The 26,435-nt window shown below is 37.5% G+C and overlaps 2 pseudogenes; one reads left to right on the plus strand and one right to left on the minus strand.

Annotated features, from left to right (window-relative positions):
- Positions 1 to 1,838: 1,838 nt before the first annotated feature.
- Positions 1,839 to 3,102, minus strand: LOC119512061 (annotated as a pseudogene).
- A 34-nt stretch (positions 3,103 to 3,136) lies between these two features.
- LOC119512062 lies at positions 3,137 to 4,077 on the plus strand (annotated as a pseudogene).
- Positions 4,078 to 26,435: the final 22,358 nt, after the last annotated feature.

The following is a 26,435-nucleotide window of genomic DNA, read 5'->3' on the forward strand; positions in this document are numbered from 1 at the left end:
GTGGTAATGTAGTCAAAATAAAACTTTTAGCCTGCAAGCAAAACAGAAAGCAAGTGCTCTAAATGTCCCTTCAATAGGTGAATAAAAATCTAAGTGGGACAGTAGAGTTCTAGGATTACTGATGTATAGTTTATGAAAGTACAGGTTTTAAATTTGTACCCTGCAAAGAGGTGTTTTCCAAAATAGTTTGAATTATAATTTGTTGTAAACATAGCTACCATGTTACCTAAATTCATTCCTTAAATTTTAGGTCTAAACATTTGGTCAAGAAAACTAAATACAAGCCATTGTGACTTAAATAGTGAGAAGTCAGAGATATAACCAAGAGTTTCTTGAACAGGCAAAAGCAAGCAAACAGAAACCCAAATGGAGTTGTGATTGAAACTGTATTTTCTGAAATATGGTTTAATAAACTATGTAAATTGGAAGAAACCAATGGAGAAAACCATTACTGTGTTGAAGATAATGTGGCAAAAGTAGTACTAAAACCATGAACTACAAAATAAATTGTAGTATTCCCAAAGGAGTGGGGATCAAGCAGAGATGTATGCAGAAGGAACAGGAAAAAGAACAGTGTAGTTTCAGATCTCAGAGTCAGCAAAGTTCACTTCTCAAAATAAGGGCCATTTTCGGAGATCCAGAATCCAAATGCCTCGTTTGCAACAATGGAAATAGGATGAACATGGCTGGAGGCAGGAACTTTGCTGGAGCTGGTTTGCTTCTGAATCAAAAGGGTGAGACTAAACAAGGAATCACACCGATTAGCTATGTTTGCAGGAAGAAATCTTTCCTGTGGAAAGTGAAAACAGAGATTTAGCATCATAAATAAACCTCCACAGTGCTCATCCTCATTGACTCAGGAAAATTAAAGACTAGACAAACTCACAGACACAATTCTAGGTCCTCAGGATAATTCCAGCTAACATAGAATATAGACCTGATTCCTCCCATACAAAAAAGTCCTGAAAATAACTGCTGTGGGAAAACTTACCTGCTTCAATGAGGAGTAAAGAAAAAAGGAAGCATCACCAGGAGTCAAACAAATATGCTACAAACAGAAGAATGAAACAAACGAGAGAAACATCTTACAAACAAGATACATGAGGCAGAAAAATGTTCTAACGTAGCAGATAAATTGGGACCAAAGTTTTCACCCAAAATTGAAAAAGCTCAATTAAATAATAATATCCCTTTTGAAGCAAGAACTCAAGGAAGAGATGGTAGATAATAGGAAGAGATAAAATGTAAGCTCAGTTATAAAGTGAAAGAAGAAATTACAAAAAATAAAGGCAAATAGAAGCATAATGGAGAAAGACCGCAGAAAACACAATGAATGCATAGAAAACAGAACAAAAATATAAAACTTCCTAAATATCAGAAAAAATGTATACATATATACATAGGGGAAAAAGCAGTATTTGAAAGATTTTTAACAGGTATAAAATGAAAAAACAAAACATAAAATATTATGACAGAACTAAGGCCTACTATGACTCTACGATAAATGAGTTAACTCATCCATTAAGAGAAAGTGAGGAGGAAAACTCCAAGAATCGCTGCCACCGCCTTCACCAGCACCAGCTGTGATGGAGCTGTGAGGAGACCACGGGCCCCACCGCCTAGCCTCTCCTCCTTCCTGCCACTGGCTGCCGACTTCCTCGGGACTTGTTCCAACAATCTTTATTATAATTATTATTATTATTGTTATTATTATTAAAGACCTTTATTAACAGGCACTTGCAGTTTGTTGACTTTTTGAAAAAATCAAGTTGTAAACTTTTATTACAAATTAAAAATGAGGTGTTTAAAAATCTCAACTTGACCAGATGTGAAACACTTTAAAAACCTTTAAAGGTGTATTGAGAAAAACCAGGCTTTTTAAAAAACACGTTTGTCATTACCAAAAAGAGACATCTTTAGGTAAAAATAATAAAAACCCCATGCTGCATAGATAATGCAGATAGTTCTAGTTATCTGGTCAACGGGAAAAAACAAGCACTTAAGGTCTTCAGCTCCAATCTTTTGTTCATTTCTTATTGCTGGAATTTCATATTCACTTCTTGTTGGATGACTAAACTGGATGATGGTAGAGATGGTAAGCCGGCGTTTACTCAGCCCCGCCCTGCTCAGCCTCGGGAGCAGATGAATTCCCAGCTGGTGGATCGGCTGCTTTTGTCTCTTTGCCATCCTGTGGTTCGGGGTTTTTCTGGCCGTCTGCGTCGGTTTCATCTTCATTGCCGTCCTCTCTAGGCTGTCTTGGGCGAGGGGGCCCCTGCGGAATCGTGGTCTGTAACCCCGATACATACTCTGCGTCACTGGTCGACCTTGCTCTCCTGCACCCTGGTTGTCAGCACCCTCCATCGCTTCCTGCACAGGAGGGTCGGACACTGGCCGACGCCCGTAGGGTCTCCGCATGCGGTAAGGTGGGAATCGTCGCCTGCGTGGGGCCGGCGGCCTGGCCTTCCGGAGCACACTCTGATCCCTCGTTTTCTCCCCACTCACTATTTTGGTAATTTTGCTGGGAATTGCGTGGAGGACCCCTACGGCGTGGATGCCGTCTGTAATGGTTACGGTCTGCTGCATGTTCACGGCCTTGCACTGGAGCCCCCCCAGGGCCTGTGACGTTTGCTGCCTCTGCCCCTTTCCTCCTTCAGCAACATCAGACTGCACAGTCTCTCCGTCTCCTACCCTGCGAAGGTACTTCCTGGGGTTCTTCTTCTTCATGGCAGTCTGGTGTACAAACACATCTTCCTCGGTGTCATTCCTGTTGGTGAAACCATGTCCGTTTCTTACAGTGAACCATTTTTCTGTTCCCAGAACCTTCCTTGCGATGAGCTTGTTGTCCCCGCCGGTGTGAGGCCGCCCGGGAGGCCGCTCCCTGCGCCGCTGCGGGTGGTGCGGGGCTCGGTGTCGGCAGCGCGGAGGGCGGGGGCGGCGGCTGCGGGTCTCGGCCTCGCTGCTCCGGGTTGCGGTGATGGTGACTGGGGCGGGCTGCGGCAGCTGCGGCCCCTCCCGGTGTGTGATGGTAACTAGGCCGGCGGCGGCGGTGGGGCTGCTCGGGGCTCGCTGGGTTATGCTCACATAACACTGGAGCACGGTCCTGTGTTCGTGTGTGTTTTGGTGGTACACACTCTAGACAGAAGACATCCTAGGCATGCAGAGACATGCTTTACCCAAGGATATTAAAAAGGCACACTGTAAATTGGCACTGAAGTGGCACCCTGATAAAAATCCTGAGAATAAAGAAGCAGAGAGAAAATTCAAACAAGTAGCTGAGGCATATGAGGCATTATCAGATGCTAAAACATCTATGGCAGATACGGCAAAAAAGGATTAAACAATGGTGATGGAGGTGGAAGTCATTTTGACCATCCATTTGAGTTTGGCTTTACATTCCATAATCCAGATGATGTCTTCAGGGAATTTTTTAGTGGAAGGGACCCATTTTCTTTTGACTTCTTTGACCCATTTCAGTTGTTTGAAAATCGAAGAAGCCTCTGTGGACCCAGAAACAGGGGCCAGGATCTTTTTTCTCTGCCTTCAGTGAGTTTCCATCTTTTGGAGGTGGATTTTCTTCTTTAGATATAGGATTTACTTCATTTGGTTCACTGGTGCACAAGGGCCTTACTTCATTTTCTTTAACATCTTTCAGTGGTAGTAGGATGGGCAACTTCAAATCTATATCAACTTCTACCAAAATAGTTAATGGCAGAAAAATCACTACAAAGAGGATTAGTAAGAATGGTCACGAAAGAGTAGAAGTTGAAGAAGATGGCCATTTAAAGTCCTTAATGTGGCAGATGAAGACGCCTTTGCAGAATAATGCAGGTGAAGAGGACAAAATGCCCTGCCTTCCCAGCCAGCCAATGTTCATCCACTGAAGTCTCACAGAACTGCCACTTTACCCATACATGTATCTAACTATATTTGTGAGGAGGAGGATGAGCAAGATAAACCTCAGGGGACCAGCAACTGGGATCCCTCCATTTATTCAGCAGGATTCAAAGAAGGTGCAAGAGGAAGAAGCAGAAGCAGAGAGAGGATCAGAAAAAGAACTTGACCAAAGGGAATCACTAGACTTGACTTAACAGGTACATGTACACTTTTGCATCAGATGCTCACATAACATTGGAGTACAGTCCCGTGTTTGTGTGTGTTTTGGCGGTACACACTCTAGATAGAAGACATCTTAGTTAATATTGTACACCAAGATCACACTTGTTTTTAGCAGGTCTATGGACATTTGATCACTGCAAATTAGGGATGTCAGAAGAAGTGAGTTGATGATAATTGTTGGCAATGATAGAAATTTGGAACACAGCATAGACTTGATTGCTTTTCCCTAGCACTAAATCTATTACTGTTTTCCTATAGAATTGTTAAGAATCTAATTCATTTTTCCTAAGGCTCTATCTCATTCTTTTCAATTATTCAACTACTACACAAACTACTGAAATATTTATAGCCTTAGAAGTATAATAAAATACAGGCATTGAGTATATATTGATGAAATGACTTTTTCCCCTAATGGCAGTAAAGTATTTGAAATTAGACTATAATTAAGTATAGCATAATTTAAAGATAATGCAAATCACACATTGAATCATGAATATAAGGGTACTTTTTTTTTATATAAGTTTAAGACCTGAGTATGAATTCTTCAAAGCAATCTGGCCTTACACATTACGGTAGGCCAACAGTGATTCACATCAGATGTAAAATCATTCCTTATATTTGTTGTTTTTTATTTTAATCCTCTCTAAGTAGTCCAAATTCTACTTCAAATATTATTTAATTGTTGCTAAATCTCATCATTTTTTTTAACCCCCTTGTATGCATAATTGTTCTTTGAATCACATACACGGGATTCTACAAAATTTTGCTCTGCAATAACATCTCCAGCTCTTATAGTTTAGAGTCATGCTGGGGAAAAAAAATAGATGAGAAACACACACACACACACACACACACACACACACACACATCTATACATACATATCTACGCATCAGATATTGAGCAATTAGGTTGAACTAAATATTTCAGTGTGCAAACACAGGCTCCTTTATAAAAAATCATTTTATTCTAGCAAAATTCTCCCCAGCTTCCTGTAATTATTTCATTTGCATGATATATTGCTTCTTAACTTTCTTTTTAATTGAGCATCGAATAGAATTGGTATTTCTTTAATTTGTTTCCTGCATGTTCCTTTTTGGTAAGTTTTTCCTTCCTAATATGGGGATCTGTTGTTCATATTGCTTTTTTCTTTGTTCTCTTGGAAATGAGGGCATCAAAAAAAATTGGATGTGATTTTTTTTAATGCCAGCAATTTTTATCTAGCATTTAAAAAAAAAAAACAGGTATTTTTTGGCACACTACAGTTTGGTACCATGTAGCAGTCCCATGAGTTTGGAATCCAGAAATGAGTGTAATCTTTATGATTTTAAAATAACTGTTACAGGAAAGTTTGTTTTGTTCATTTGAACTTGGTGGGGAGGATTCTGCTGGGGAGGTTTGCCCTGGTATTTAATGCTTATTGTACGAACGTAACCACAAAAGCATAGAGCATGTGAAGTGCCACATAAATAAAATGTAAGCTTTACTTTAAAAAAAAAGAGAGAGAGAAAGAGTGAAAGTGAAACCTAAACCTGTACAGCTAAAACAAATGGTTCAGAAGGGAAAATAGAAGGATGGGCAAAAGCATACTGGGCAAATACAAAATAAACAGAAAGCAAAGTTCGCACTTTTAATATCAGACAAGATGGAATTCAGGCTTCAAATCACTAAATGAGATAAAGATACTTATTTTTTTTAAACCAGATGGTAGCATTCAAAATGAAAATATAATACTTATGAATGTCTGTACCTCAAATAACATAGGTACAATATTCAAAAGAAGAAAAGAACTACTGAAAGCAAGCTCTATTGCTTTTTAGGATGTAGGAAGTCACAGGAGAAAGTTTTTCCATCCTAAAAATGAGATAAATTAGATAATCTAAAACATAATAATTTTCTTGAACTTTTCAGAGAGCATTGGTTTTTAAACCGAATTTTTAAAAAGTGACAGTTTCATCTAAGGGAAATAGGACACACAAGCTACTTTATCTTTCGCAGAGCATGAGAGGAATAGATTGCTTCCATAAAAGCAGGAAACAAAAAAGTTTGCTAATTGTACTCTGTTTGTGCCATCTGTTCTTTTTTTTTCTCTATGTGAGTGTTCTTTTGGTTGAGTATTTTAATGATGTTAATCTACCTCCATTATTGATTTTTTAGTTTTGCTTTTTTTTTTTACTTTTAATTGTTCTTCTAGGTTTTACAATTTATATCTTTAACATATGACTTTTTTTTTAATCATCATTTTATTGAGATATATTCACATACCACGCAGTCATACAAAACAAATCGTACTTCCGATTGTTTACATTACCATTACATAGTTGTACATTCATCACCTAAATCAATCCCTGACACCTTCATTAGCACACACACAAAAATAACAAGAATAATAATTAGAGTGAAAAAGAGCAATTGAAGTAAAAAAGAACACTGGGTACCTTTGTCTGTTTGTTTCCTTCCCCTATTTTTCTACTCATCCATCCATAAACTAGACAAAGTGGAGTGTGGTCCTTATGGCTTTCCCAATCCCATTGTCACCCCTCATAAGCTACATTTTTATACAACTGTCTTCGAGATTCATGGGTTCTGGGTTGTAGTTTGATAGTTTCAGGTATCCACCACCAGCTACCCCAATTCTTTAGAACCTAAAAAGGGTTGTCTAAAGTGTGTGTAAGAGTGCCCACCAGAGTGACCTCTCGGCTCCTTTTGGAATCTTTCTGCCACTCAAGCTTATTTCATTTCCTTTCACATCCCCCTTTTGGTCAAGAAGATGTTCTCCGTCCCACGATGCCGGGTCTACATTCCTCCCCGGGAGTCATATTCTACGTTGCCAGGGAGATTCACTCCCCTGGGTGTCTGATCCCACATAGAGGGGAGGGCAGTGATTTCACCTTTCAAGTTGGCTTAGCCAGAGAGAGAGGGCCACATCTGAGCAACAAAGAGGCATTCAGGAGGAGACTCTTAGGCACAAATATAGGGAGGCCTAGCCTCTCCTTTGTAGCAACCGTCTTCCCAAGGGTAAAACTTATGGTAGTGGGTTCAACCCATCAAACCACCAGTCCCCTATGTCTGTGGTCATGTTAGCAACCATGGAGGTGGGGTAGGCGAATACCCCTGCATTCTCCACAGGCTCCTCAAGGGGGCACTACATCTTTTTTTTTTTTCCTTGTTTTTCTTTCTTTCTTTTTTTTTTTTTAACTTTCCCTTCTTTTTTAAATCAACTGTATGAAAAAAAAAGTTAAAAAGAAAACAAACATACAATAAAAGAACATTTCAAAGAGACCATAACAAGGGAGTAAGAAAAAGACAACTAACCTAAGATAACTGCTTAACTTCCAACATGTTCCTACTTTTCCCCAAGAAAGTTACATAATATAGCAACATTTCTGTGAACTTGTTCCTACTATATCCATCAGAAATTAACAGACCATAGTCATTTCTGGGCATCCCCAGAACGTTAAATAGCTTATCTGTTCTTCTTGGATTATTGTTCCCCCTTCCTTAATTGCTCTCTACTGCTAGTTCCCCTACATTCTACATTATAAACCATTTGTTCTACATTTTTCAAAGTTCACATTAGTGGTAGCATATAATATTTCTCTTTTTGTGCCTGGCTTATTTCGCTCAGCATTATGTCTTCAAGGTTCATCCATGTTGTCATATGTTTCACGAGATCGTTCCTTCTTACTGCCGTGTAGTATTCCATCGTGTATATATACCACATTTTATTTATCCACTCATCTGTTGAAGGACATTTGGGTTGTTTCCATCTCTTGGCAATTGTGAACAATGCTGCTATGAACATTGGCGTGCAGATATCTGTTCGTGTCACTGCTTTCCGATCTTCCGGGTATATACCGAGAAGTGCAATCGCTGGATCGAATGGTAGCTCTATATCTAGTTTTCTAAGGAACTGCCAGACTGACTTCCAGAGTGGCTGAACCATTATACAGTCCCACCAACAATGAATAAGAGATCCAATTTCTCCACATCCCCTCCAGCATTTGTAGTTTCCTGTTTGTTTAATGGCAGCCATTCTAACCGGTGTTAGATGGTATCTCATTGTGGTCTTAATTTGCATCTCTCTAATAGCTAGTGAAGCTGAACATTTTTTCATGTGTTTCTTGCCCATTTGTATTTCCTCTTCAGAGAACTGTCTTTTCATATCTTTTGCCCATTTTATAATTGGGCTGTCTGTACTATTGTCATTGAGTTGTAGGATTTCTTTGTATATGCAAGATATCAGTCTTTTGTCAGATACATGGTTTCCAAAAATTTTTTCCCATTGAGTTGGCTGCCTCTTTACCTTTTTGAGAAATTCCTTTGAGGTGCAGAAACTTCTAAGCTTGAGGAGTTCCCATTTATCTATTTTCTCTTTTGTTGCTTGTGCTTTGGGTGTAAAGTCTAGGAAGTGGCCGCCTAATACAAGGTCTTGAAGATGTTTTCCTACATTATCTTCTAGGAGTTTTATGGTACTTTCTTTTATATTGAGATCTTTGGTCCATTTTGAGTTAATTTTTGTGTAGGGGGTGAGGTAGGGGTCCTCTTTCATTCTTTTGGATATGGATATCCAACTCTCCCAGCCCCATTTGTTGAAAAGACCATTATGGCTCAGTTCAGTGACTTTGGGGGCCTTATCAAAGATCAGTCGGCCATAGATCTGAGGGTCTATCTCTGAATTCTCAATTCGATTCCATTGATCTATATGTCTATCTTTGTGCCAGTACCATGCTGTTTTGGCAACTGTGGCTTTATAATAAGCTTCAAAGTCAGGGAGTGTAAGTCCTCCCACTTCGTTTTTCTTTTTTAGAGTGTCTTTAGCAATTCGAGGCATCTTCCCTTTCCAAATGAATTTGATAACTAGCTTTTCCAAGTCTGCAAAGTAGGTTGTTGGAATTTTGATTGGGATTGCATTGAATCTGTAGATGAGTTTGGGTAGAATTGACATCTTAATGACATTTAGCCTTCCTATCCATGAACATGGAATATTTTTCCATCTTTTAAGGTCCCCTTCTGTTTCTTTTAGTAGAGTTATGTAGTTTTCTTTGTATAGGTCTTTTACATCTTTGGTTAAGTTGATTCCTAGGTACTTGATTTTTTTAGTTGCTATTGAAAATGGTATCTTTTTCTTGAGTGTCTCTTCAGTTTGTTCATTTCTAGCATATAGAAACATTACTGACTTATGTGCATTAACCTTGTATCCCGCTACTTTGCTAAATTTGTTTATTAGCTCTAGTAGCTGTATCGTCGATTTCTCAGGGTTTTCTAGATATAAGATCATATCATCTGCAAACAATGACAGTTTTACTTCTTCTTTTCCAATTTGGATGCCTTTTATTTCTTTGTCTTGCCGGATTGCCCTGGCTGGCACTTCCAGCACAATGTTGAATAACAGTGGTGACAGCGGGCATCCTTGTCTTGTTCCTGATCTTAGAGGGAAGGCTTTCAGTCTCTCACCATTGAGTACTATGCTGGCTGTGGGTTTTTCATATATGCTCTTTATCATGTTGGGGAAGTTTCCTTCAATTCCTACCTTTTGAAGTGTTTTTATCAAAAAGGGATGTTGGATTTTGTCAAATGCTTTTTCAGCATCTATTGAGATGATCAATTGATTTTTCCCTTTCGAGTTTTTAATGTGTTGTAGTACATTGATTGTTTTTCTTATGTTGAACCATCCTTGCATGCCTGGAATGAACCCCACTTGGTCATGGTGTATGATTTTTTTAATGTGTCTTTGGATTCAATTTGCAAGTATTTTGTTGAGGATTTTTGCATCTATATTCATTAGGGAGATTGGCCGGTAGTTTTCCTTTTTTGTAGCATCTTTGCCTGGTTTTGGTATTAGATTGATGTTAGCTTCATAAAATGAGTTAGGTAGTGTTCCATTTTCTTCAATGTTTTGAAAGAGTTTGAGTAAGATTGGTGTCAGTTCTTTCTGGAAAGTTTGGTAGAATTCCCCTGTGAAGCCATCTGGCCCTGGGCATTTACTTGTGGGAAGATTTTTGATGACTGATTGGATCTCTTTGCTTGTGATGGGTTGGCTGAGGTCTTCTGTTTCTTCTCTGGTCAGTCTAGGTTGTTCATATGTTTCCAGGAAATTGTTCATTTCTTCTACATTGTCCAGTTTGTTGCCATACAGTTGTTCATAATATCCTCTTAAAATTTTTTTAATTTCTTCAGGATCTGCAGTTATGTCACCTTTTTCATTCATTATTTTGTTGATATGGGTCTTCTCTCTTTTTGATTTTGTCAGTCTAGCTAGGGGCTTGTCAATCTTGTTGATCTTCTCAAAGAACCAACTTTTGGTGATATTTATCCTCTCTATTGTTTTTTTGTTCTCTATGTCATTTATTTCTGCTTTAATCCTTGTTATTTCTTTTCTTCTACTTGGTTTAGGATTGGTTTGCTGTTCATTTTCTAGCTTCTTCAGTTGATCCATTAGTTCTTTGATTTTGGCTCTTTCTTCCTTTTTAATATATGCGTTTAGTGCTATAAATTTCCCCCTTAGCACTGCTTTTGCTGCATCCCATAGGTTTTGGTATGTTGTGTTCTCATTTTCATTCGTCTCTATATATTTAGCAATTTCTCTTGCTATTTCTTCTTTAACCCACTGATTGTTTAGGAGTGTGTTGTTTAACCTCCAGGTATTTGTGAATTTTCTAAGTCTCTGATGGTTATTGACTTCTAATTGTATTCCGTTGTGGTCAGAGAATGTGCTTTGAATAATTTCAATCTTTTTAAATTTATTGAGGCTTGTTTTATGTCCCAGCATATGATCTATTCTGGAGAAAGTTCCATGAGCACTAGAAAAGTATGTGTATCCTGGTGATTTGGGATGTAATGTCCTGTATATGTCTGTTAAATCTAATTCATTTATCAGATTGTTTAGGTTTTCAATTTCCTTATTGGTCTTCTGTCTGGTTGATCTATCTATAGGAGAGAGTGATGTGTTGAAGTCTCCCACAATTATTGTGGAAACATCAATTGCTTCCTTTAGTTTTGCCAGTGTTTCTCTCATGTATTTTGTGGCACTTTGATTGGGTGCATAGACATTTACGATTGTTATTTCTTCTTGCTGAATTGCCCCTTTTATTAGTATGTAGTGGCCTTCTTTGTCTCTCAAAACATCCCTGCATTTGAAGTCTATTTTATCTGAGATTAATATTGCTACACCTGCTTTCTTTTGGCTGTAGCTTGCATGAAATATTTTTTTCCATCCTTTCACTTTCAGTTTCTTTGTGTCCCTGTGTCTAAGATGAGTCTCTTGTATGCAACATATTGATGGTTCATTTTTTTTGATCCATTCTGCGAATCTATATCTTTTAATTGGGGAGTTTAATCCATTTACATTCAACGTTATAACCGTGAAGGCATTTCTTGAATCGGCCATCTTATCCTTTGGTTTATGTTTGCCATATTTTTCCCTCTCTCTATTAATATCCTTTATTGTACCCATACCGAATCTCTTTAGTACTGAACCTTTCTCCAAGTCTCTCTGTCCTTTCTTTGTTTCTCTCTCTGTAGGGCTCCCTTTAGTATCTCCAGTAGGGCAGGTCTCTTGTTAGCAAATTCTCTCAGCATTTGTTTGTCTGTGAAAAATTTAAGCTCTCCCTCAAATTTGAAGGAGAGCTTTGCTGGTTAAAGTATTCTTGGCTGGAAATTTTTCTCACTCAGAATTTTAAATATATCATGCCACTGCCTTCTTGCCTCCATGGTGGCTGCTGAGTAGTCACTACTTAGTCTTATGCTGTTTCCTTTGTATGTGGTGAATTGCTTTTCTCTTGCTGCTTTCAGAACTTGCTCCTTCTCTTCTGTGTTTGACAGTGTGATCAGTATATGTCTCGGAGTGGGTTTATTTGGATTTATTCTATTTGGAGTTCGCTGAGCATTTATGATTTGTGTATTTATGTTGTTTAGAATATTTGGGAAGTTTTCCCCAACAATTTCTTTGAATACTCTTCCTAGACCTTTACCCTTTTCTTCCCCTTCTGGGACACCAATGAGTCTTATATTTGGACGTTTCATATTATCTATCATATCCCTGAGGTCCATTTTGATTTTTTCAATTTTTTTCCCCATTCTTTCTTTTATGCTTTCGTTTTCCATTCTGTCATCTTCGAGGTCACTGATTCGTTGTTCAACTTCCTCTAGTCTTGTACTATGAGTGTCCAGAATCTTTTTAATTTGGTCAACAGTTTCTTTAATTTCCATAAGATCATCCATTTTTTTATTTAGTCTTGCAATGTCTTCTTTATGCTCTTCTAGAGTCTTCTTGATTTCCTTTATATCCCGTACTATGGTCTCATTGTTCATCTTTAGTTCTTTGAGTAGCTGCTCTAGGTGCTGTGTCTCTTCTGGTATTTTGATTTGGGTGCTTGGGCTTGGGTTATCCATATCGTCTGGTTTTTTCATATGCTTTATAATTTTCTGTTGTTTTTAGCCTCGTGGCATTTGCTGAACTTGATAGGGTTCTTTTAGGGTTTGTAGACCTACTGAAGTCCTTATCTCTAATTTATCAGATCTACAGCTTCGTGGAGTACACTTTCTCTAACTAACCAGCAGGTGGCATCCACGAGCCACCTGTTCTCCACAAGTCAGTTCTCCCCTGCTTAGCCTTTTTGGTGAGTGGGGGAGTGAGTCTTGTGGGGTCCAATTGGTGTACCAAGCTTGCGTGTGTAGTTGGTGTTGCCTGCCCTGTATGTGGGGCGTGTTTCTAGGAAGTCGGGGAGGGGGGGTGGCCCTAACAATCAAATCTCCCTGGTGATCCTAGAGTTTTAAAGCTGCTGCAATAGTCTAATCCTTCAGTTCAGTCCTGCCACAGTTTGTCTCTGCCACTGACCCACAAGTCCTTGGTATTGGCGTATGGCTCCTGAGACTTGCAAGTGGGCCCCTCTTCCAGGCTGTGCACCCCAGGTCCTCTGTTGAGGGATGACTGTGCTATGTCACAGGTGAGTGCCGTCCCCCCAGGGCAGTTCTGGGCTGCTGGGCTGTGTAGGGAGGCTCCCAGTCTGCTCAAATGATGGCTGAATGGGGCTTTGTTAATTCACACTGCTCCGCCTTCCCAACTCTGGGACAATCAGCTGAGGTTGCAGGGAAGGCTAATGTCCACGCCCAGTTTTGTGGTGTGTGCCTGTTATTTGAAGCACTTCCGTCACACTGGGTTGTCTGGGGCAGTTCTGGGCTATGGGGCTGGCGATGGGCAGGAGTGTTTCCTGTCCACCAGGATGGTGGCTGTGAGTGGACACCCCCCTTTTCTTGGGAAGTTGTGGTGTTTAGTGAATTTTCTCAGCCACTGGATTATTGCCTTTTGTCTCAGAGCTCTCTTAGTTCTGCTCTTGACTTGACGTGCCCAAATTGAAAGTCTTTGAAGCTTTCTGTATTGGGCTTCTTAGAGTAATTGTTTTAGAAAAAGAAAAAAGGATAAAAAAAAAAAAAAAAAAAGGGGCCCTCCTCAGCGATCTAATGGGTTATTGAAATGCTAATAGACAAAGCAACCAGGGCCATTAAGGAAAGGTCCACAGGGCAGAGAGATCAGCTTTTCTTCGGGATTTGCATATGCGCCTCAAGGTCTAAGCTCCGCCCTTCCCCTTTCTGTGTTCAGCTGAACTCCAAAAATCCTCCGCTTTTATTTTGGAGTTTTTCGTGTTGTTTTTTTTTTTTTCTATGCCTGTCTCCTCTCTGCTGGGGTGGCTGCTCTCAGATTCTCTGGTGTCTGGTCTCAGTCTATCTATGGTTGGAGTTTGGATCAGTAGAATGAGTTTCCAATAAGGGCTGCCACTGCAGTTCTCCCTTCTCCTTCCCGGAGCTGACAGCCCCTCCTCCCACGGGACTGAGCCTGGCAGGGAGGGGCGCGGGTCCCCTGGCCACAAAAACTTACAGATTTCGCTGATCTCAGCAGTTCGACATTTTCATGAGTGTTGTATGAAGTATGCCCAAAGACAGATTGCTCTGTGGTGTCCAGTCCACGCAGTTCCTGGCTTTCTACCTACTTTCCTGGAGGAGTAACTAAAACATACAGCTCACCAGTCTGCCATCTTGCCCCGCCTCCATCATATGACATTTTACATAAATAATTTTGTATCACTTATGTATTATGTAAGAAATTACACCAGCATATTTCCATTTCATCCTTTATTCTTTGTATTATTGTATTATACTTCTAAATCCCACAATACATTGCTATTATTTTGCTTCAGACAGTCAATAATCTTTTAATGAAGTTACCTAAAATGACCCAAGAACAAATAGAACATCTTAACAAATTATCACAGAAAATATAAAATTGTCAAATAACTATGCCTTCAAAAAGGATGAGTTTGGGATGGCTTTGAAAATGAATTCTACCAAATAAAGAAAAGATAGTCCTATGTTATTTAAATTATTCTAGATCATAGTAAAAGAAGTAAACTTTTGAAATCGTTTTTATAAAATGGTAATATCATCAATAGCAATGTATAAAATAGATTTTACACACACACACACAAAAGAAAATTCATGACCAGTTTTACAGAAAAAATCCTAAGCAAACTATTAGCAAACAGAATCCATCAGCACACTACAATAATAATACAATAATAAGACTGTGTGATTGGATCATTCCTGGTACTATAAGGATAGTTCATTATTAGGGGATCTAATAATATAAAATCGAAAACAGAAAAATGAGAGAAAACTCACATGGTCATTTTATTAATTAGGTAACAAGCTCACTGGCATTACACTTGTTAATGTCTCACATATGAAAGCTGGTCACATAACCAAGTGAACAGTTAATGGACGGGACTACAAAAGCAAATGAACTTTAGCAAACATTTTGTTCATTGGGGACCACTAAAGAGCCTCCCAAATTCAGAATTTGGAGCTTGTATAATTTACAAAAAATTGATTTAAAAGACATTTAAAAAGATTTCAGCAAGTGGCTGGATACAAAATTAATATAGAGACCTAAAATCTTTAATATATACAAGCTATAGTTAGAGGATAAAATGAAAGAAATATTAAATAAAATAAGATAAAATGAAAAGGAATAAAGCTAAAATTATCTGCAAGAACTAAATGAAGAAAACTTTAAAATAGTCTGAGGATGTGGCCCTCTCTCTCTAGCTAAGCCAACTTGAAAGGTGAAATCACTGCCCTCCCCTCTACGTGGGATCAGACACCCAGGGGAGTGAATCTCCCTGGCAACGTGGAATATGACTCCCGGGGAGGAATGTAGACCTGGCATCGTGGGACGGAGAACATCTTCTTGACCAAAAGGGGGATGTGAAAGGAAATGAAATAAGCTTGAGTGGCAGAGAGATTCCAAAAGGAGCCGAGAGGTCACTCTGGTGGGCACTCTTACACACAATTTAGACAACCCTTTTTAGGTTCTAAAGAATTGGGGTAGCTGGTGGTAGATACCTGAAACTATCAAACTACAACCCAGAACCCATGAATCTCAAAGGCAATTGTATAAAAATGTAGCTTATGAGGGGTGACAATGGGATTGGGAAAGCCATAAGGACCACACTCCACTTTGTCTAGTTTATGGATGGATGAGTAGAAAAATAGGGGAAGGAAACAAACAAACAGACAAAGGTACCCAGTGTTCTTTTTTACTTTAATTGGTTTCATTTTAATTATTATTCTTGTTATTTTTGTGTGTGTGCTAATGAAGGTATCAGGGATTGATTTAGGTGATGAATGTACAACTATGTAATGGTACTGTGAACAATCGAATGTACGATTTATTTTGTATGATTGGTGGTATGTGAATATATCTCAAGAAAATGAAGATAAAAAAATAGTCTGAGGGATACAAAAACATCTTAAATAAGAGAAAGATATATTATGATTTTGAGATGAATGACTCAATATCATCAAAATGTCAATTCTCCCTAAATCAATCTAGAAAATTAATATGATCCCAATTAAAATATGGTTAATATATTTGTAACTATAAGAACTGATGCTAAAATTTATATGTAAATATAAAAAGGAAGTCTACCTTGGAGAAATGTAATCTAAAAAAAGAAAAATTGTGAAGGGAGGCTAGCTTTACCAGCTCTTAAAATACAAGATAATTCCAACATAATTAAAACCTATTGGAAATGGCATAAGACCAAATGAAGCAGTGAAACAAATTAAAAAGTTCAGAATTAGACATAAGTGTACATGTAAATGTATTATAAGATAAAGATGGCATCTCAAATCAGTGGGGAGAAATAGATTATTCAATAAATTATTAGGGAAAATTTAAGTAGCCATCTGGAGCCTCCCAACCCCCACCTCTGAGCCTTTGTATTTTTCGTTCCCAGAACACAAGTCTTTCTCCCTTACCTTATTACGGATCTTTGCTCATATGCCACCTACTCAGTGAAGCACTCTCTGACCACATTATTTAAAATTCAATCTCTTGCTTCTACTGTGGCATTCCCTATACCCTTTCCCTGCCTCATTTTTTCTTGGTAACGTTTGTTATCATCTAACATGAAATATATTTTAATTATTTGTTTACTGTTTGTCTCATCCCACGAAAAATGTAAATGCCACAAGGCCAGTTATTTTTATCTTTTATGATCACTTCTCTCTCTCCATCAGCTAGAACCGAGTCTGGAACATGGTGGGTGCTCAATAAAAAAAATTTAGTGGTTGAATGGTTGTATATAAATGGGAAAACTATGGATTCATTCTTCACATCTAATACTAGGAAAATCCAAATGGATCAACTATTTTAATGCAAAAATATGAAAGCACTAAAATTACTAGAAAAATTATTTTTTAATCTTGGGGTGAGAAAGACCAATCTCAAAGTGGACAAAGGACATGAAAAGACTTCTCAGAAAGGAAATAAATTACTCAATTCTAATAACATTAACTGACATTTATTTACCAATTACTCTGTCATTACTAATGTTCTAAGTTCTTTACAGTGATTATTCATCAAATTCCCACAGTATTGATATAATATACAGGTCAATACTATCTTCCTATTACAGATAAGATGACAGTGTCTTGAGGAGTTTAAGTAACTTATCCAAGTTTCTTACCTATCTAATGGAGGAACTGGAATTTGAACCCCGGTAGTATGATTCCAGAGTCTGTATACTTACAACCATCCTATATGCTCAGCTTCATTCATGTTAAGAACAACCCCCGACTATAATGGTTATGCCCAGGCCTCTTTAGAGCCAGTCTGGGCTAGTTTGGTAACAAGTTTTGAGGCTATTTTGAGAACCTCTATTCCGAGGCTCCACCCTGCAAGGATAGTAGATAGTGGGCGGATAAGCAGGGGGACTGACTGTGGATAGTGGGCGGATAAGCAGGGGGACTGACTGTGGATTACAGTTTGTCTTTTTAACCTTCTACCAATTCCTTAACTGCCCCACCCTGCTAGGCACACCTGTCCTGTGTGAAAGCTAAACTTAATCTCATTTTCACACTAGGATATTAGAATAGCTATAAGGAAATAACTGAAATGGTGGAACTGTAACCCATAGCATTCTTTGAAATTTCCTATATAACTACTGGTTAAATGATACCTTGAAAATTACCACTTTTCTGTATATACATTAAATTTCACAATTAGGAAATAACTGAACTTGTGGAAATGTAACCCGTAACATTCTTTGAAATTTGCTAACTACTTGTTAAATCATACTTTGAAAGTTATCACTGTTCTGTATATATGTTAAATTTCACAATTAAAAAATGAAAAAAAAGTGTATAACTATTTGGAGAAATATTTTTGATAAGAGGGCAAATTTTGTTTTTGCTCACATTCCCTCTTTAAAGTGGGTACCCAAAGAAGTAACATAGGACAGTATGTAGCTTGTCCTCGTTTAACTAAATGATCCATATGTTGCAAACTCAAGATTTCTGTTTCCAAAGTGATTTTCTCAATTTTTTAGCAAAGTAGCATTGTGACTCATTAATAAAGTTCCAGACACGGTACAAAAGCAGAAGCTTGACCAAGAGCCAGCATCAGAGAAATGAAATGTACTGATGGATAACCAAGGTTGGCATGGCAACAGAAATGTATATGTTCTATAAGTACACCTTCACTGGGAAGTTTCTGGGCATGTTTAAATATTTTCTGCCTGACACATGGCACCACTTGGATTACTATTTGTTATTATAGCTTAATTCTTCAATTTCAGAGCTTTTCACTGGACACCTAGAACTGTTCCTATGTTTTTATCCCTTGATTTGCTTAACTTATTTGGCTTCCTTTGAAGTGGAATATATCCAGCTTGCAACCAAAAATATGAGTTATGTGAAATCACAATAATACTCTCCTAAGGTAATCCACTGCTTCCGTCAGCAGTATTCTATATTCTTTCAAATACAAAGACTACATCCAACATTTTAAGAAGAGGAAAATGTGTTTGTGACATTATATAGTTGCTTATTATTGGAAACAACTATGTTCCTCTTTTTCTAATTAAGGACAGAAAATCTAGAATAATGAAACACAATTTTTGTTTTTTGGGTAAGGGCCAATCTAAGAAAATTAAATAGGTTACTCTTTTGTCTGACCCCTAATCCTTTTGGAAACTGTCCCTCTTGTATGTCACATTATTCTGGTAGGACTGTCAATAAATGGACTACTTCTCTGCTTCAGAGGTGACATGTGACCAAGTAGGGATAATCAGAATTCTTGTTTGGTGATTAAGATGGGAACTAGCAGAAGTTACTTCTGAGAAGTTCAGTAAAATAATGTAAACATAAGAATGTTAGGGGCTACCTTTTTTACTATGTGGAGAGAGCCTGGGTGAAGATGAAGGCAACAGGGAGGAAAACAGAATTGAGATAGAGCTACAGAGAGCCAACCACAGGCCATTGTTTGAACACTTGGATAAAGCTATACCTAAAGCATGGATTATAATAAAATAATTAAATTAATAGCTAAAATGTATAATTACATTAAACTGTTTTCAACTATATGGGGGAAAAGCTGTGAGATGCACCTTTAAACCTGAACTTTTGAATACCACACATCAACTGCCTTGTATCTCTTTTTGTATGCCACATTCATTAGAATTAGATTTATGCATGTCATGAAAGCCTATGGTTCTGTTTTGTCAGCATTACCATCATTATACAGTGGTGTTTGAGCAATTCTTTGAATTTTTAATATATTTTGTTCACATTTCACAAAACTGAATGAAAAACAGAATAATTAATGTGCTAATATTAGTGGGTTTAGATCATTTTTAAGTTTAGAAACAAAACCTATCTTTAAGTTCACTGTTGAATTTTCAGCTCTTCAATTTTTACACATAGTTCTACATACTATATGAGAAAAACAATAAGAGACTAATTGAAAGTATTGTTGGAACCATGAATATAACCCAAGTGAATTTGATATAATAAGTCAATTACAAAAAGCAGACAAATAAAAAACACTTTCAACAGCTACTATATCCTGTTATAACTTGTTCTAGTTTGCTAATGCTGCAGAATGCAAAACACCAGAGATGGATAGGCTTTTATAAAATGGGGGTTTATTTCACTACACAGTTACAGTCTTAAGGCCACAAAATGTCCAAGGTAACACATCAGTAATCAGGTACCTTCACTGGAGATGGCCAATGGCGTCCGGAAAACCTCTCTTAGCTGGGAAGGCACATGGCTGGCGTCTGCTCCAAAGTTCTGGTTTCAAAATGGCTTTCTCCCAGGATGTTCCTCTCTAGCAAGCTTGCTCCTCTTAAAAACGTCACTCACAGCTGCACTCCGTCCAGTCTCTTTGAGTCAGCATGTTTTATATGGCTCCACTGATCAAGGCCCACCCTGAATGGGTGGGGTCACACCTCCATGGGAGTATCCCACCAAAGTCACCACCCACAGCTGGGTGGGGCACATTCCAAGCAAATCTACCCAGCACCAAAACGTCTGTCCCACAAGACCACAAAGATAATGGCATTTGGGGGACACAATACATTCAAACTGGCACATAACTCTATCAACACCAAAAGGGTTTTTTTTGTTTACTAATTTTTAAAAATGAAGCCAAATTTGATGACAGGTTGGAGTAGTTGAGAGCTAGAAGAGAACAAAGCCTCCACTGCAAAATAAATCAAAATTTATACATTGAAATAGACTGAATTGTGTAAAGAGGGAATTATATTTACATTGAAGTAAAACAGTTAACATCAAGAATTGTAACATCAGCCTAGAATTGAAAATGAGAAATTAAGCAAATATTAACAAATTGAGCAATAATGAAACATGACAAGCCATGATTTAATTTAGAATGTATTTTAAATGATTATAATGTCTGTGTAACCTCCTTTTAGCTAGATGAAAGACTGGAACTGTTAGGTTTTGGTGATAAGTTTTTAAAACATATATATTTATTAATTAATTAAAATGACATGAGTACTTTATTCAACAAAAGTTATCTACTGGTAAAAGCTAATAATCCTATACAATAAAGCTTATAGGTCATTGAACCTAAAATCATGACATGAGAAGCATGATTATTTCTAATATTTCTAAAACAAGAAGGTATACTATAATGTGTTTTTGTGGGAATAAACATTTACACAAAAGTTAAATTAGGAAGTGATTATTTTTAACAAAAATGATCTCTACAAAAGAATAAGCCACACAATTCCTATTAACTGCAGTCTTTCATTATGCACTTTAAATATTATTTCATATAAATGAACATGTAATCTTTCTGGGAACCATCTATTATAACAAGCAATCTAATTAAAGCTTCCTAGTTAAAATTTTGGAATTGAATTGAAGCATTATTCCTATCAACTATATTACTACCACACAAACACCCATAGCATGTGTGTGTGTGTGTGTGTGTGTGTGTGTGTGTGTGTGTGTGTGTGTGACTCAAATATATAAATGGTTCAAACGAACCTACTTCCCTGGGGATCACAGAGCCTTGAGGGTAGTTTAGATATCTACTTTAATCTCTTCATTTTCATATATGAGCAAACAGATATCCAGAGAAATTCATTTAGGCAATTAATAGCAAAACTAGGAATAGAATCCTGATCCTAGCTATTTTATAAGATAAAATACATACTTGTGTATCTGGATATTTTGTGTTATTTTGGGACTTGTGAAATATGACATGGTTATGTGCAGATTGGAAGTTTCTCATGACTAGCATCTACTTTCTATTTCTCACTATTCAAAATATTTAAAGTTGGCTGCAGTTCCTTCTCTAGTATGAAGAGAACATCCCTAACAAACAGACCATCTCATAGATAACAACTAAAAACCATGGAAAAAATATTTATTTACTTGAAGGCTCTAGAGAATTGACAAAAGCAAGATTTTTTGAAGGGAGCTAACATGTGGAGGCAGTGACCTACAGAAAGTGAGTTTCCTCTATATGAGGCTTACCTCAAGGGCAATCTCAACTGATGAACAGTGCAAAGTGGCTTACCAGCTGAGAGAAAGTCAGCCATCTTTCTGTTCAGAGGAACTACAGGAAGTTGCTGCTAGTGTGTGAGGGGGAATATGAGAAAGAAGAAGGCAAGATAAGGCAAACCCCAAATTCTAGGTAAAAACTCTAAGTCTCTGGCTGAATCCTGAACCATACATGTGCAGAGCTGAATAAAAACAATGTGAATTGAGATTTGAGCTGCTATTCACCACAGGTAAGGCAGTTTGCTGTTTGAATCTATAGAAGTTAACTGTGTGCTAAAACAAAAACGTTGACACTCTTCAGAGAAATATAACCAAATCTAGAGGCTTCACACATAATCATCACAATGTCCAGGATACAAACCATACTCATTCTGCATATGAAGAGCAAGGAAATATGACCTATTCTCAAGGGAAAAGATAATCAATAGAGGCCAACCCTAAGACGAGTTAGATGCTGGAATTATCAGACAAGGTCTTTGAAGCAACTATTAAAACTATGCTCAATAATATAAATGAATATATGTTTGCAATGGATAAAATGATAGGAAATATAAACAGAGAAAACATACATTAGTTATTAGGGAAATGGAAATCAATGAGCTACCATTTCACACCCACTAGAATGGCTACTTTTAAAAATAAAGGAAAATAACAAGTGTTGTAGAGGATGTGGAGAAATAGTAACACTTGTTCATTGTTGGTGGGAATGTAAACTGATGCAGCTGCTGTGGAAAACAGTTTGATATTTTGTCAGAGTTCAGTGTAGAATTAAATGACATGACAATTCCACTTTTTGGTATATACCCAAAATAATTGAAAGCAGGGCCCCGAACAGACATTTTTACACTGATCTTCAAAGACTCATTATTCACAATTGCCAAAAGATGGAAGCAAGCCAAGTGTCCATTGACAGATGAGTGGATAAACATATGGAATGGAACATTATTCAGCAGTTTAGTCTAATACATGTGACAGAATGAGTGACCCTTGAAGACACTGTGTTGTGTGAAATAAGCCAGACACAAAAGGACTACATTGTATGATCTCACTAATATGAAATAATTAGAATATGTAAATTCATAGAGCCAGAAACTAGAATACAGGTTACCAGGGGCCAGGGTGGGAGTAAGAAATGGGGAGATAATGCCTTATTGGTCCAGAGCTTCTATTTAGGGTTATGGACAAATATTGTATGATCTCACTTATATGAAATACCTAGAAGTAAATTTCATAGAGATAGCTAATAGATTATGGGTTACCAGGGGCCAGGGGTGGGGGAAAGAGGGAGTTATTGCTTAATATGTGCAAAGTTTCTGATTGAGGTGTTTAAAAATTTGGGGTAACAGATATTTGTGATGGTAGCACAATATTGGGAATGTAATTAATACTACTGAATTGTACCCTTGAATGTGGTTAGAATGGGAAATTTTGAGTTGTATATGTTATTATAATAAAAAGTAAAACATGTATAGAAAATTATATGTATTTTCAATCTACCCTTAAAATATCCTCTTATAGATCTTTTCTGTACCTCTCCCCTACTCTAATAATTGTTTTGTAGATCTATTTATATTACTGAATGCAATCCTAGCCTATTGCTTTTAATTGTTGCATTGTATACACTTTATCAGTGGTTGTCAAAACGTAGTCTACATTACCCCTAGGATCCCTGAGAGACCCTTTCAAGAGGTTAGCAAGGTCAAACTCTTTACAGAGTAATACTAAAACCTTGTTTTTTTCACCTTGTTGACATTTACACAAGTGATTCAAAAGCAAAGATGGATAAGAACTACTAGCACTGTAACACAAATCAATAAAGTAGAACTGACATGTACTAGCAGTCATTATATTAGTGATAGTTCATGTATCAACTTGATAGGTTATTGTGTCCAGTTGTTTCATCAAGCAAGCAATAAGATAAGTTTCATCCAATCAATTGAAGGCCTTAAAGGGAGAACTGATGATTTCAGCAGTCAGAAATGCCCAATCTCTATGGTCACGTGAGCCAATTCCTATAACAAACCTCATAATATATACATACCATATATATCCTGTTGGTTCTGTTTTTCTGGAGAGCCTAATACAGTATTGTGCCGGTTTGAATGTATTATGTCCCCCAAAATGCCATTATCTTTGATGTACTCTTGTGTGGGCAGACGTATCAGTGTTGATTAGATTGTAATTCTTTGAGTGTTTCCATAGAGATGCGCTCCACCCAGCTGTGGGTGATGACTCTGATTGGATAATTTCCATGGAGGTGTTACCCCACCCATTCAGGATGGGTCTAAATTAAATCACTGGAGCCACATAAATGAGCTGACAAACAAAAGGAACTCAGTGCAGCTGAGAGTGACATTCTGAAGAGGAGCTACAGCCAAGAGGGACACTTTGAAGAATTCACAGAAGCTTAGAGAGAGCTGTAGATGAGAGACAGTTTGAAGATGGCTGTTGAAAGCAGACTTTTGCTCTGGAAAGGCTAAGAGAGGAAAAATGCCCCAAGAACAACTAAGAGTGACATTTTTGAGGAACTGCAGCCTAGAGAGGAACGTCCTGGGAGAAAGCCATTTTGAAACCAGAACTTTCGAGCAGACACCAGCCACGTGCCTTCCCAGCTAACAGAGGTTTTCCAGATGCCATTGGCCATCCTCCAGTGAAGGTACCTGATTGCTGATGCCTTACCTTAGACATTCTATGGCCTTAAGACTGTAACTGTGTAACCAAATAAACCCCCTTTATAAAAGCCAGTCCATTTCTGGTGTTTTGCATCCCAGCAGCATTAGCAAACTAGAACAAGTATCCTTCACTGTCATACCCCTGAAGTTCAAAAAAAGCATTTCTCTTAATGTCTTTTGATGAAGAAGTATATGTCTTCTTAACATTCTGGAGGAACAAATGGGAAGTATAAACATAAAGCTCTTCTACTGCATATTAAAGTACAAAGGTTATCTCAAGGAAAAGCATTTGTTGCAAGCTTAATTAGCTGCTTTTTTCATCAACACCATTTTTACTTGAAAGAATAACTGACAAAGTATGGTTATTCTGAATTAGGTATCTGCCAGACATTTTCTCAAAAATGAACAAAGTTAGTCTATCAGTTCATGGAAAATGAGCATTATTTTTCAAGCAAAAATTAGAACTTTGGGAACTCATATCAGCCACCATGAGTTTGAGAACTTCCAACATTTGACTTATCTTAAGAATGTTGGTGACAGTACAGAAAAGTGATTGTATAATGGCAATTGCCAATATTTGGAAGAGCTGTATAATTTAGTGAACCAATATATTCCAAATAATGTTTGTGTGATATTTTACACATGGGTAAAACATCTATTCAAAGTACTATATATATATATATATATATATATAAAATAGGGGGTATGCTGGTTTGAAACTGTTATGTACCCCAGGAAAGGCCATGTTCTTTTAATCCAGTCTTGCAGATGTGGACTTATTGTGGGTGGGATCTTTTGATTAGGTTGTTTCCATGAGATGTGACCAACCCAACTCTGGGTGGGTCCTTTGATTAGATTATTGCCATGGAGGTGTGACCCACTATTCGGGGTGGGTCTTAATTAGATCACTGGAGTCCATAAGAGAGCTGAGAGCCTACACAGACCCAGATGCAAAGAGATGCTTGGTGATACAAACAAAAAGATATTTGGAGATGCTAAGCTAAGAGATGAAGCTGAGTTTGCCCTGGAGAAGCTAAGAGAGGACCCCCAGGCGCTTAGAGAGAAATGCCTTGGGAGAACAAGCAAGGATGCACAGGAGTTGAGAGAGAAAAGCTGAGAGAGACAGAAGCCCAGAGACAATTTTGAATTTTGGAGAAAGCCATTTTGAAACCAGAACTCGGGAGCAAAGGACCAGCAGACACTGTGAGCCACTGACTGTATACTTTGGATGGATTATATGGTATGTGAAATATCTCAATTAAAATTGCATTAAAAAAAGTACAAATACAAACCAACTGATTTTTTATATACCAATGTATAAGAATTGTATGGATATGGTTTCAGATTCTTCAAGGGAACTAACTTTAAACAACTTTGAGGTATAACTGGCATACAATAAACTGCACATCTTTAACATGTACAATTTAAATTTTGAAATATGTATACAGCCATGACATTACCACAATCATAACAGTGAATATATCTATCACCACCAGTTCTCTACTGTGCATTCCATCCCATCCACCCTTCACCATTCCCATCTGCAAGCAACCATTGATCTGCTTTGTTACAATAGATGAGATTTTCATTTTCTAACTCTGTATAAATCATTCAGTGTACTCTTTCTTTGCGTTCCCTCACTGAGTGTTAAGTGTTTTCATATCCATCCATGATGTTGCATGTATCAATAATGGTTCATTTCTTTCAATATTTGAGCAATATTCATTGTATGGATATACCACGATTTGTTTCTCCACACGTTGATGGGCATCTGGGTGTCTTCCACCTTTTGGTTACTACAAATAAAGCAGCTGAAAGCATCATGTACAAATCTTTGCATGGACATTATATTTCCCTCTTGTTAGGTGGGAGGGTTGTAAGTAACTAGACTAGGATGGCTGGGTCAGATGGGAGGTGTATGTTTAGCTTTTTAAGAATTTTCTAAAGATCTAAACTTAATTGTTTTCTACTTTTTCCATCTGTTCTTTGTTTTCTACTTCTTTTCCTACCTTTTTTAGGATTAATCAATTGTATTTTACTATTCCATTTTATCTAATGAGTTGGCATCCTAGATATAATTGTTTTATTTTAGTCACTGGGGGTTTATAATGTATATTTTTAACTTATTATAGTCTACCTTCAAGAGATATTGTACCACTTAATATACCATATAAGAACTTAACCATAGTACACAGGCAGTTGACACTTTTCATTGTAGTGCAGGACCATAAACATGACTATGCAAGCCATGACTGAGCAAAACAACCTTAATA

The sequence above is a fragment of the Choloepus didactylus genome, chromosome 17, assembly GCF_015220235.1.
Source record: "Choloepus didactylus isolate mChoDid1 chromosome 17, mChoDid1.pri, whole genome shotgun sequence".
NCBI lineage: Eukaryota > Metazoa > Chordata > Mammalia > Pilosa > Megalonychidae > Choloepus > Choloepus didactylus.